A 14,328-nucleotide genomic window follows, 5' to 3' on the forward strand; every position below is an offset into this window, starting at 1 on the left:
TTACCCATTGATTGTGGCAAGCGCCATGCGTTCCTCTCCCGTGGTGGCCAGGGCTGCAATTCATCTTAATGAAGGCTTGTAGTTGGCTGCTTTTTTGGAATGGTCAAGGCACAAGAATTCTATTGTATCTCTTTGGATGCTCGTGACTCTTCCTCTGCCTCTTGTAAGAAAAACCCCGACAATGTGTGAAAATTGAATCTTTTCCTGCCGCCTCCATCTGAACCCACTCTAAGCTACCCTATGCTTCTCATTCTATCTTCCATTGCTTGCAACAACGGGAATCGTAATAGGTCTGGAGCAAGGTTTTGACATAACACACACAATATGTGTCCTTTCCATACTTAATCTTTAGAGTGTATCCTGCCATTGCTATAAAAAACATGGCAGAATTTTCCACGGTGTAGGTGAGTGGCATTGGGCTCATTGCACAAGAAGGCACCCTTGAGATCAGATGGGAGCTTTCCCACAACAGAGTAGAGGGTCAAAGGAGTTACTATCACGGGGCACAATTGCCAATTAGCTACCCTTGAGGATCAACATAGGGAAAGAGCTCAGTTTCAGGGGAGAACAATTGAGTGATGAAGGTGTCGGCGGCATTGCAAATGGGCTCCGGGAAGCTTCTAGCATTGTTGAAGTCATGGCAAAGGAGCTTGTTGAGGCCAGTTGGGAGGGGGAAAGGATGGTAGAAAGGGGAGACACCTCATGAGTGTTTGAAAGAGCCTCTGTTTTGGTACTCTTTGAGAGGGAGTTGGCATGGTGTAAGCTTGGGGGTAGCCTCGTCTCCTTCACTAAGGTGAGATGGCTTGGGCATGGGGGCCGGTGGTGGGCTTGCTGTCAAAGGTGAGGGTGGGTATGGGGGATAAGAGGATGCACCCTGTTTTTCTTTTGAGGGATAGCCCGGATAGGTCAGGAGCGTATGGCAGTCTGGCTTGAATATGGCTATAGAGATTGCAACGTCTTTGGGAAAAATCAATTTCACAAACATACAAAATTCCCTCAGGGTAGATTCAAAGATAATTTTTTTGAAAATATGCATTATTTTTTGCAACTCGACTCTATTTTCTTGAATTTCCCAAGTTGATTTGCTCCTTTTCTCCCTCTTTTGAACCAGCTATTTGGAATTTTCAACCGGCTCAAGGCTAGCTAAGTTGAGGCACACTTTCCCCAAACATTGCTTATAGATTAGAGCCGCTGAGAGAGAGAGAGAGAGAGAGAGAGAGAGAGAGAGAGAGAGAGAGAGAGAGAGAGAGAGAGAGAGAGAGAGAGAGAGAGAGAGAGAGAGAGAGAGAGAGAGAGAGAGAGAGAGAGAGAGAGAGAGAGAGAGAGATTCACTATTTGGTTTTCCCCTTGAGCATCAGGCCTTAAATAGGTCTTAAATTAAAGACTTGGCATCACATAGTTCATTTTGGTGTTTTTTGGTACCACGTTAAATATTCCTTTATAAAAAAAAGGTGCTCAGTAGAGCTTGAATTGCTTAAAGCTCAGTACATTACAAAGAGCCCTAACATATCCTTTGCACATGGATAACCAAGAAAGAATACATCAGAGGGTGATCAAACCTTACAAATTTAACTTGCAGGTCTTACTACAATGTATTTGCCACCAGCTTGTTTCTAGAAATACATTTGAGTCCAGAGGCTCACACTTTCCTTGAAACAGTAGTGCATTCTTGGACTTCCAAATGATTCTTAACATCGTGGAACTTACTATGCAAATGTCCGTCAAAATATCCGAATCATCAATGAACCTGGAGCCCATAGCAAGCTCCTGCCTAAAAAAGGGAATTCCCAGATGTGTGTGCACCCTTTTGCATAACGCACCCGTGAAAACTCTAATTTTTGGACATCTCAAGAATAGGTGCGAAAGGGTTTGTTTGGGTGTTTGCATGTGACACATGAACCATCAGAAAGACCTCTATCTTTGGCTTTGTCTTCTCCACTCGAATATGCCAAACAGAACTCTCCTGAGAAAGACTTTGTCGCTTTCTTCACACTTGACCCTCCAAATGTTCCCAAGAACTTGACCCCATTTGCTTGTAGCCCTCTTTTTGTACAAGATCTTGTTGAGGTGAATAATCCACTCCTCCACAAAGCATGTCTTTTTGTAGATAATCTTAGTTTTGGTCGAGCTAATTCGCTCTCTAGGCCACTTCCAAGCTTTCTAATCAAGCAGTGTGGAGCATGGAGGAAGGGTTATGACTGATACCTTTTCTAGTAGCCTCGCGACGAGGACTTCCTCCTAGAGTGAGAGGTTATAGAAAACTTTTAGATGCACCAAGGTATGACAATCACCTTTTTGATAATTCCACAGAGTATCCAAGGTGTTCAGGCCATTGTTGTTCAGGTTCCTTGCAGTTTCAAGCCAATGATTATCAAGGCACTTAACTTCCACAATGGGACCCCATGGAGACCAGTGCCTAGTTGTTCCTTTCTAGTATCTAATCTCCTCTTTCCACTTGAGTGCCACGGCTACTTTACAACATTTTTCAATCAACTTTCTAGTAAAACTACCTACTTGAGCCTTATGCCAGAAGGGGGAAGAAGTCTGTTTTGCAGGCTGAGATTGGACCATATCCCACCTTTCAATTTCATGCGGGCTTCCATTACCATTTCCCTTGCCATGATAGCCCAAATTTCATCAGAGTTGGTGAGGATGAAAAAAAACTTAGCACATAACACTAGGTCATGCATGACAAGGTATACCCAGTCCACCATGAGCCTTCAGTTTGGCAATCACCGCCCATTTTCCTCATTGCAAGGGTTTACGAGTAGTCAGCTTATTTCTCCATAAGAATTCCTTTATTGGTTTCAAAAGGAATTCCAATTATTCTGGGATAATTGCAGGAGCGATGATGTGAAGGGTATATATGGGATGAAGAAGGTATTAATTATCGTAGCTCTGCAGTGGAAGGGGATCAGGATGGATTCCCAACGCTTCATTTTCTTTTTATTTTCTCATGAACCCAGTCAAAGGCAGTCTTGTGAGTAACTCCTACCCCTACGGGCACCCCAAGGTGGCAGAAGATGATGCCTCGCTTCACAACCTCTCCTGTCCAACCTACAGCATCAAAGTTGTCACCTTCCATTAAAGAAATCAGCCTTGATTTCTCTATGTTGCATTGAGACCTAGATGCTATGGAAAACACCTGGAAAATCTCCAATGCTTGCCTAACATTGTTTTCATCCACTTGGAGGAAGAGTAGCGAGTCGTCTGCAAACATTTTCACAATCAATTGTTTGTCATCCAGGACTTGCAACCCTTGAATCTGACTTCTTGCTGCCGATTCTTCCAACATATCAATAAGAGGGTGGGTGCATGAGAAAAACCAAAGAGGAGCTAAGGGGCAACCTTGACAAATAGATATCTTCAAAATAGTCAACTATTCTAGAGTTGAATAGCAATTCTAACAAGCTTCCTTCTCCAAGAGTACTAACAACTTGACAAATTCGTGGACCAAACCCTAAATTTTGTAGTTCTTCTTGCACAAAAGGACCAGGTTATCCTACCATATGCCTTGTCAAGGTCCAAGTGAAGCAGGATGCATTCTTGTTTCTTGAAACTAGCATATTCCATACAAATCATGGCTGATATGATGTTGTCGTTAATTGATCTTCCTTTAATAAACCCATACTGATGAGGAGAGATAGCATCAGTCAACATTAGGGACATTCTTTCAGCAATGAGTTTAGCCAGCACCTTGTAGACCACAATCATCATTGTAATTGGTCTCCAATATTTGAGTTGAGATCAAGCAAGTTGCTTGGGGATGAGTTTAATCAATTCTTTCGTCACCCCTGATTCAAGCGAACCTTTTGTAAAGGCTCTGTTAACCAAAAGCAAGAAAGACAGGCCTAGAATGTCCTAGAATTCTTGACAAAACTCAATCGTGATCCATCCCACCCTAGCAACACCTCTTTACCCAATTTATTTAGGGTAAATGACTTTTTCATAAAGTTCACTCATTCAGGATCTACTAAAGTTGGGATGGCCGAGAAAATCTTCACTCTGGCTTCTTTGATTATGGGAGAGGGGGAGTCCTCCTTTTTGATGATTAGGTTGAGGTGACCTATCATGACTTTGCCTATCTAATCAGGGTTGTTGATCTGGCCTTCTTGTTGGTCGATCAAGGAGGAGATGGTAGTCTGACATTTTCTTACCTTGATCTCTCTGAGTAGGGTGTTTTTGTGGACATCCTCAATTTTGGTGTGACTTTCCTTTGCTTGAAGTCCGAGGAGATTCTTCGCCTTCATATCCCTTTCATGCAGGGTCTACTTGAGCTTTAGCCATTTAGTGTGCTCCTGGTTCAAGGCCTTTCCTTGCATTTTCTTCTGGCCTAGCTCTTCAAACGTAGATTTGCAGATTGATATTGTGTGCTTATTACTCCTTTTCAGCACTACACCCACTCTCTTGATTTCTGGTTGTATTTTTTTACTAAATCTCTTTCATGTGTCAGTCCTTTCCTTGACTTGTCCTGGTATAGCTCTTCCATAGCGCGAGACACCAGAGCCTTGAAGTGAGAAATTTTAAACAAACTAGGGTAGGTGATAAGAAGTTTCTTGGCACCTTGCGACAAAGTGATTCTTTTGAAGAAAATATCAAGGTTCCAAGCAAAAGAAAATGATTAGAGAGCTTGCATGAGTAAAGAAGAGGGCACCCAATCGCCACTATGGGAAAAATAGAGTATGTCTAGTTTGGAGGCCGATTGGGTGGCTTGGAGACAGTGGTAAGTGAACCCCAAATCATCCTTCCAAGGGCCAGTCTACTAGGCATCCACCAGAGCCCATTTTTCTTCCAAGGAAGAGCACTTCTTATGCTCCCCCCCAGCAAGAATGTTGGAGGGCCCCTGTCTATCTTGTTTGGAACAAACCATATTAAAATCCCCCATCAAACAAAACTCCCCTTCTATTTGTAATTGTGAGAGGTAATACCATAACATCTTCCTACCCTTGGAGTCATTAGGAGCGTAGATGTTGACAATAGTGAGGAAGTTATTATGTACCTTAAATAGATATTGCAAGAGCCCTTTTGGTCGAGTGCTAAAAAACAACTTTGGGCTCCGGATCTTTGTGAGCTCCTATCATCACTCCACTGGAGCCATCAGGAGCGGTGCCATAGAAGAAAAGAAGTTCCCCCAACCTTTGTTTTCTTGGCACTGAGGCATCAAGGTGGTGTTCCTGTATACACCAACAATTGATATCTTTTCTTATCTTCATGCATTGCCAAAGCTTTTCTTGCTTTTCTTTTGTTCTTATGCCCTTCACATTCGAGGATAGCAGCTTAAGAGAGCGGGGCTCATTGAGAGAGAGGGATGAATTCTTCAACATCCAACCCCTGTCCTGTCTCCATAACCCCAGTACTAGGAGAGTCCGAGGAATTTAAATTAGGGGCTTTCTTTTCTTGCAGCACTGCATTGCAAATGGATTATGAAGCGGGACGACATGCGTCGTCCCTTTTGGTTGTGTGGGAGGTGGGGCGGAGCTTCTCCCTTTTCCAAGCTTTTGTAGTCTCAAGTGACATGGAATCCCTTGCCACTACCTTTACCCTTGTGGCCCTCTTCAGGCCTGGGATTTGCATCACTGACATAGTTGTTACTGTCATAAACTTAGGTGGAGAAGTATTCTCATTGTTGGGACCATTAGAGCTTTGAAGAGTGAAGCTCTGCTTTTCCACCATCTTCTCCTGCTGTTTGGTGTTCTCTTTGTCATAGATCATAGCATCTTTTACATCTCCTCTTGACTCTTTGCCATTCTTTACTTGTTTCTCGCTCGCTTCTATGGATGTGATTGTCGCCTCTTAACCTAGAGTCTTGCATTTCCGGATTGGTAGTATCTTAGCCTTCATGGGGCAATTCTTGGCAAAGTGCCCAAATTTGTTACACTCAAAGCATGCCCCAAAGTAAGTCTCGAAGTTGAGTGGAACTGTAATCAGTCCTTCCCCAAGATTGATGACCATGCTCTTTGACGGTGTCTTATAGACATTCCAGCCTATGCACACCCGATCAGAAGCCCTGATTAGTCCTCTTTTGTTGGGAACAAACAAGGAGGTGCCGAGTTGGCTGGTAAGCATCCTGATATTACCTGAGAGCCAACTTGGTAGCCTCGTAAACTCTACCCAAACTGGATGAATCCCCTAGAGGGATTCTGTCGAATAAAAAACGAGCTTCCATGGTACTACACATACCATTGTCCTATTAAACAATAGAGGTTCTTTATCCAAGATCTTTGAAACATCGCAGTCTTCCTTGAATCTAAGTAAGCAGAAGACTTTGTATGTCTATCGTATGTAAATGTGTGCTTTTTGGTTTAGTATTTTGTGCCATTAAAAAAGGCTCAAGATTAAATGTCAAAAACCTCGCAAAAATTGTTTTGATTGCAAAATCTTGAAATCAAAAGCTAGCTAAAAAAACACACTCTCTATCAATGACTACTCATTGAAGATAAATAACATATGTGAGTCACTTGCATTGATTGGTGTTACAATTGACGATGATGATAAAGTGAAAGTCTATCTACGAGGTTTGGGTCCAGAATACAAACAATTTAAAATTGGTATCCATCTTTGAGAGAGCCTTCCCTTATTCATAGATTTGTCCTCACTGATTGTGGAAGAGAAGGACTTGAGGAAGACTCATCTACGCAAAGTAGAAACAATTTTGAACGGGTCCTTTTCAACAATAGAGGAAAAGGAAAAGGACATGGTACAAGTCATGGAGGAGGTGGATGAAGAGGCAACCACCAAGCACAACAATAGGATAACAATTAGTGATAGCATACAAGTGGTCGAGGAAACTCTCAAGAAAGCATACAATACATGTCAACATGAAAATGTTGTATGATAGGGTTGTGGAAGACATGGTCACTTTCAACGTGACAGTTTAGGAAACACCAAAATTATGCAAACACTAGCAAGGATGTAGATGAGATTGAGAGGCTATATGTGGTGCAACACATGCTAAACACTATGTTTGCAAACGTGGCAAAATCTAGTGATAATGTCTTGTAGGTGGATTCTGGTGCATCAAATCACATGACTAATCATGGTGAGTGGTTTAAGGAAATATAGACTTTCTGGTTATGTAGAGACTGTACCATTGTTTATGTGACTGATGGTAAAGCAAAGTACCTGGCTAATGTATTTCATGTACTCAATATTATAAAGAGCTTGGTTTTTGTTGGGTAGATGGTTGAGCAGGGCTTGTAGGTTAGGTTCAACTCTGATGGTCTCTTTATCGAAGAGCATAAGAATAATGGAAGGTTGGTTGCATGAGGAAAGAAAGTGGGTAGAATGTTTACTTTGGATGTAAATGTGCTCGAGGTAAATGCTGCCATGTTTACACAAGGTGCAGGAGTTATACTAGATATTGAAATTTGTCACAAAAAAAACATATTGGTTATGTAAATTTGCAGAGGCTGAAGATGATGCAAACTAAAGAGTTGGTTACACGTTTTCCAACATTTAAAGTTATTGAAAATACAGAAAGTTTGTGAAGCTTGTTAGTTTGGAAAGCGAGAAAAAACATCCTTTCCTCATGATAAGCATGTAAGTAGGAATACATTGGATTTAGTGCACACAGATGTATGTGATCTGACAAAGATTGCATCTATAGGTGGATGCAGAGATTATGTGAGATTCATTACGAGGATGGTATGGGTCTATTTCATGCAGCAAAAGAGTGAGGTGTATGCACTTTCAAAATTTCAAAGTTAGGGTTGAAAGATAGACTAGGAAACATGTAAAGTGCCCGAGGTCAAATGGAGGGGGGAAATATTTCTCCAATGAATTCATTGGCTTTCTAAAAAAGCGTGGAATGTATAGGCAATTTTCATGCAGATATACTCCACAAAAAAATGGTTTTGTTGAGCGGAAGAATGGGCACATTGAAAAAGTTGCTAGAGCATTGATGAATGAGAAAAACATGCCTCATTTTTATTGGAATGAGGGTTTTGCTACAAGTGTTTACATTATGAATGGGACCCATAGGTTGCAATACATGATATGACACCAAAAGAGAAGTTTTGTGGTGAAAAACCGGATGTATCTTATTTTGAAGTGTTTGGATGCATTGCTTATGTGCATGTGCCAGATGAACTAAGAAGTAAGATTGAACAAAAGCCAAAAAAGTGTGTGCTCGTTGGTTATTCCTGTGAGAAAACATGGTAAAAATGTTTTAATCCTATCATAGCTAAGGTGAGGGTGAGCAAAGATGTTGTTTTCAATAAATGGCAAGTTGGTACGTTGATGTGAAAGATGGTTTAGGGTATGATGCAAGGGAGAACATGGTTGCAAAAAATACAGGTGTCCAGTTCGCAGGTTTTGAGTGGGCCACAAGGGTCACTTAGTGTATGTCAGATGAGAAGTTTGGCATACCCTTCATGAAAACTCCAAGTGCAAGAAGGATACAAGCAGGGAACAAGGCACCTAGAAGTGATCCTAGACCACACAAGTTTGGAAGAGTAAGTAATCTTGTGCAAAGATTGACTTATGACAATTATGTGGCTCATCATTGTGCATGTATGGTGAATATTGCAAAGGATGTAGAACCCATGTGCTTTGAGGATTCCATTAAATAAGAAAATGGTGACAAGGTATGGATGAGTAGATGGCTACCCTTAATGCAAATGGGATATGGGAGTTGATGCCATTACCAAAGGGAAAGAAGGCAATTGAATGTAAGTGGGTCTTAAAAATAAAGCGTAATATTGATGGCAGTGTGAGTAGGTACAAGGCTAGGTTTGTAGCCAAAGGTTATGCACACACTTATGGGATTGATTAGGAAGAGACATTCAGCCCCATAGCCAAGATGGCTACCGTTTGTTTGTTTTTCCACCAGTGGCTGCAGCTTTAAAATGGGTTTTGAAACAAATGGATGTAAAGAATGCTTTTTTGAATGGAGACTTGGAGGAGGTTGTGTATATGGAGCAGCCATAAGGTTATGCAAATATGAGGCTACGTGACCTTGTATGCAAGCTAAAGAAAGCATTATATGAGCTGAAGGAAGCACGTAGAGCTTGTTATGAGAAGATTGTGTCATTCCTCATTTCATTGGGCTTTAAGATGTTTGATGCAGAGCATTCATTGTATGTGTGGAAGAATGAGACAAGAATTGTGGTGATATGCATCCATGTGGATGACTTGATTGTTGGAGGTGATAATGTGGTTGAAATAGTGAATGTATAGGCTCTACTTTTGCAAGAGTTTGAGATGAAAGACTGGGAGACTTGCGATATTTCTTGGGGATTGAAATTATCTACACATAAGAGATGTAGGGCTATCACAAAGACAATATGCCTCAACATGTTGAAAAAGTATGGTACGACTGATTGTAAGCCGATTGCAATACCCTTAGATTAGAATTTGAAGTTGGGGAATGATGTAGTCAAGTACTTAAGAATGCTACCATGTACATGAAGATTGTGAGTAGCTTGTTGGTGAGTTAGTTTATGCAGTCTCCAAGGAAACCACACTTGGATGCAATGAGGTGAATGTTGCACTATGTGAGTGCTACTTTGGATTATGCACTCTTTTATAGGGTTGATATGGAGTTGAGCTATGCAGTTGGATTGGCGAGTCAGTTTATGCAGTCTCCAAGGAAACCACACTTGGATGCAATGAGGTGCAAATTGCGCTATGTGAGTGCTACTTTGGATTATGCACTCGTTTATAGGCTGATGTAGAGTTACAATTCTATGGTTACACATATGTGTATTGGGCTGATAGCACATACGATTGCAGGTCTACCAACGGATTCATGTTTTCACTTGGGAATGCTGCTATCACTTGGAGAAACAAGAAGCAACCTACAGTTGCTATTTCAAGTACGGAGGCAGAGTACAAGGGTGATACAATGGTGGCATGTGAGGTAGCATGGTTGAAATTGCTACTTCAGGAATTTGGAGTATATGTATAGAGGCCGATTGTCATCTATTGTGACAACCTTAGTAGCACACAATTGGCACGAAACCCATTGTTTCATGCTAGGAAAAAGCATATTGAGGAGCACTAGCACTTCATCATGGAGAGGATCTTAGTAGGCAAAATCGACCTTGAGTATGTGGCGATGGATGAGCACATTAAAGATATCTTTATGAAGGCCCTTGGAGACGATGATTTTGAGCGATGCTTGGCATATGGGAGATGGAATTGAGCTTGCAAAGTAGTGTTGAGATTTCAAGCTCGACATGTATGACTCTTGGTATCAACGACATCCATCATCATTGGTGCACCTTGGTGGATACACATATCTTTGCTAGTGATACTACAAAACTATACTACACCAAGTTGGTCTACCTACCGAACTGATGGCACACTTATCCGTTCACCTCACTCACTATAGCAGTTCACATTAGACCATTGTATTAGCTTCCTTTTATGTTGTCATTTTTCCTTGTGTATGCGTGTAGACCTCTCATCTTCAGTTAGTGAAGAAGATTAGGTTTTGCCTCCATCTTTGTGCATGTGTGTGCTTGCAAGAGCTCCAAATCTCTCTCTCTCTCTCTCTCTCTCTCTCTCTCTCTCTCTCTCTCTCTCTCTCTGTGAACATGTGAACCATAACATGTTTATCCATCAAAGAAAGCTAACCAATGAGCATATGCTTCGTGTGTTTGTACCATTTAGATTAAGAATGAACTATAATTATTGTATATGAAAAACACCTTGGCAATCTGATCTGATTTTACCTTGTAATTTATTTTTGGGAAATTTAGAAATATTTTTTTCTACTTGAGTCTATTGGTTTCTTGTAAGTGTATAATTGTCAATTGATTGGTGTCGCCATAAGGATTATTTGATTTCAATCAAGAGTGTGATGTAGAGGGACTCACAAAGCGAATGGTCTAAACATCTATCGCCTTGTGATAAAGAGGAATGATAGCCTTGTGATAGAGAGGAACGATAGCGAGAGAGGAATATTGGAGCTAGAGAGTGAAATAAGACCTTCTCATACACTTTCTTCTCTCCCCCATGTCCATGAGGCAAATTTAGAAATATTTTTTTCTATTTGAGTCTGCTGGTTTCTTGTAAGTGCATAATTGTCAATTGATTGGTGTCGCCTGAAGAAAGTCTTATTTAATTTCAATAGAGAGTGTGATGTAGAGAGAGCTCACAAAGCAAATGGTCTGAGCATCTATCACCTTGTGATAGAGAGGAATGATAGCGAGGAGCTAGAGAGTGAAAGATGACCTTCTCATACACTTTCTTCTTTGCCCCATGCCCATGAGGCAAAGTTGGGGCCACCTTTCGCATTTAAAATTCCAACTTAAAAAGCATATTTATGTCTCATGCTTCTCCTTGTAAGTTCTTTGTGAAGGTACTAGCTTAGTACTAGACACTACCCAATCAACTTGATGTGGTAGGACCTTCCCTCTATCATCATGGGCACTAGGCAACTTTGAGGGAAAAGTTTTCCACACTTAATACGAGAGAGGCTTTAGTAAGTTGTTGGAAAAGAGGACAAAAGTGGCAAAATCTCTTATTCAAAAGACTAATGCTTTCCAAGTAAAACCTTCTTTAGGTATGTCCTTCTACTTGATAAGTACTTGTTTGCCACAGTGAGGCGGTCCGGGGCGGTTGCTCCCGTGCTACTCAATTGGGGTTGGGGCTACCATAAACAAGCAAACAACAACAAACCCATAGCCAATAACAAGTGAAGGGGCACCACCTAGTTATAGGAAAAACTAGGATGCAAAAGAGGAGAATCCCTGAGCAATACAAGCAAAAAGGAAGGATACACTATCACTATTATCAATGCTACAAATACACACACTAAACACAAAGAGATAGAGAGAGATCAAGAATTTAGCTTCCATTTTAATGAATTGACGTGGGTGTATAAACAGCTTGGAGGAGAGTCAAGAGACACAATTAAGTTTGATGATGTTGCGATCTACACATTATCTTCGGGTTATGGAAACCCTCTCACCATACAACCCTCTTATAATGTTTTCCCAAGCAACAAAACAAACACAAGAGCTCTTGAGTCACATACAAGCAAATACTACAAAAGAATCTCAAAATGAAAACGCGTCACCTTAAACCAAACGAGATGAGATTGCCAAGCGTGAATTTGAGAGACTCAAGAGAGTTTTGAACCGTAGTTACACCCAAATTATTGATTCAATTGATGTGCAAGAGTACGTACAACTTTGATCGGAAGTTATGAATCACTCAATCCCTTGCAATGCTTCAACTATCTCAAGAATCTTTCATGTACACCACAAGTAATGGTGTATAGAGAGCTCACTCTCTCTCCCTACAACTAAGGTGGAGAATGGTACGCACAAAGTATTGAGCAATAGTGTCAAGATCATGCTATTTACAAAGGAAAAAGGGCTCTATTTATAGGTGAGGATAGCTCTTATTAGGATTATCTCCTGATCAACATTTACATAGAAAACCATGTTTATGAATTTTTTATATATATTCTTATGAGAGTGGAGCTATCTTGTCTCTTGAGTCACATGGATGTGGGATCAAGGAGAGAGAATTATTGAGGTGAAATAGAGAAGATTCTAGAGAGGTGAGTGATTTTTGTGTGAGGTTGCCTAAGCCAAGGTAGAGTAGAGTGGGTGCAATTTACAAGAAAGGGTTAGCAGTTAGTGCTAGCAATCACTAGAAAAAGTTAGTAATATAATTACAATGGGTATAATGACTTGAAGATGCAAAAAGAGGGGTGAATAAGATGGGTGTAACCTTGAGATGGTGAATCCCTGATGAATCTTGGATTCACCTATACGTAGATTGTCGAAAGTGATTGCCGTTCTTCTTTTTCTTCTTTTCATGCTGCAGCCATAGTTGAATCACCAAAAAGAGAATGAGGGTTTTGTTGATAAAAAACCCCCCATTTTGCAGAGATTAAGTATGGTTAGGTTGTTGATTTTTTATGTATTCTTGAAAGGGTACAATAAAATTATAATATGAGAGTAATAGAGAGAGATATGGAGATGGTGGATGTAGGTAGAGCTTCAAAAGAGAGCTATGGGTGTGAGAGGGGAGGATAATGGTGAGAAGATGAAAGAAGCCATGAAAGTTGCAAGTTTGAGTGAGGGATGGAGAGGAATGAGTGTGTGTGTGTGTGTGTGGAAGTGTGAAAAGAAGTGAGAGAAGACTAGCGGTGACTTGTGAGAAAAACTGGGCAGACTGAGGTCCACCATAAAATTCATATCTCAGCGATGGTAGCTCCAAAAATTATGAAAAAAATTGAGGTGATTATTAAGATTGTGGTCTACATTTTGTCTGTTGGTCACTTCTTCAAACTCTGAGCAGATATTGGCGCAAATAATCTCACCAAAAAGCCTGTTTTTTATGCCTACAAAAGTTAATGGCTATCATTAGTCACCCCTAGATAATGGTACATTCATGTACCATTTATCCGACCGCACAACATGTAATCTTGTGACGTCTGTCTTTGTCTACTTTCATCTTTCTTGAAGGAACTTTCTTGTATGACTAGAAAACCTTGTGCACTGTGAAAGGTTCTCAGAGCCAATAGCATACATAATGAAGTGGCTAAGTAAACCTCCTCCATTAAGAAAGTTTCTATAAGCACCCCCTAGGATCAAAGATCTTGAAATTTCTTTCCCAGAGAGAGATGTATGGTATAGAATCACTTACTGAATTCGGTTGAAGAAACTTGTAGATATTATTGCTATCCATCATTGCTTCTACCACTATGAATGTGATATAAAAGACAGGTTTCTCTTCCTCCTGTGTTAAGTTGATGTATTTGCTACGATCTTCAAGAGCTTGTATGAGCAAATCTGTAAACTGTAGATCATAAAATTCATTCAACCTAGGTAGGCTCATCAAGTAAAAAATTCTATTACCTTCATGATTTAGGAAAGCTTGATCCATGCTTCTAGCTGCTATTGGAAGATATTAAAAATAGTTTACCACATAAGTAGATAATAGATGAAGGTTCTTATTGCTTCCAACAGATTGTACGAGAATAGATCTTGGTACGGATTGATGAAATATCCACATGTAGCAATCAACAAGTTTTCCATCTATGATGAAGACTAGAAACATCACAATGTGCGGCCTCCATACACCAAAGAACCAAATGAAGAAGGTTTGGAAACATCCATTCATCACCAAGTATTCATATCCTCTTCCACTTAAGAAGATATGGTGCCCATGATGAAAGGTATATGTGAAGAGAGGTGAAGTTGACTTTGAAGAGGTAAAACCCAATGTGAAGCTGATTGGGGCTTCAAAAGCTTGGATTTTCTTGCTAAGAGACTGTCCCATGAATCAAAAGACACCCACTAAAACAACATTGGAGAGAATGATACCCTTTTGATATTTTTCTACTCTCCCATGTTCTTCATTTCC

The 14,328-nt window shown here is 40.5% G+C and overlaps 1 pseudogene; it reads right to left on the minus strand.

Moving 5' to 3' along the window:
• Positions 1 to 341: 341 nt before the first annotated feature.
• LOC147436089 (uncharacterized) lies at positions 342 to 3,295 on the minus strand (annotated as a pseudogene).
• Positions 3,296 to 14,328: the final 11,033 nt, after the last annotated feature.

This window comes from Adiantum capillus-veneris, chromosome 18 (assembly GCF_014529385.1).
Source record: "Adiantum capillus-veneris isolate H3 chromosome 18, ASM1452938v2, whole genome shotgun sequence".
Lineage (NCBI taxonomy): Eukaryota > Viridiplantae > Streptophyta > Polypodiopsida > Polypodiales > Pteridaceae > Adiantum > Adiantum capillus-veneris.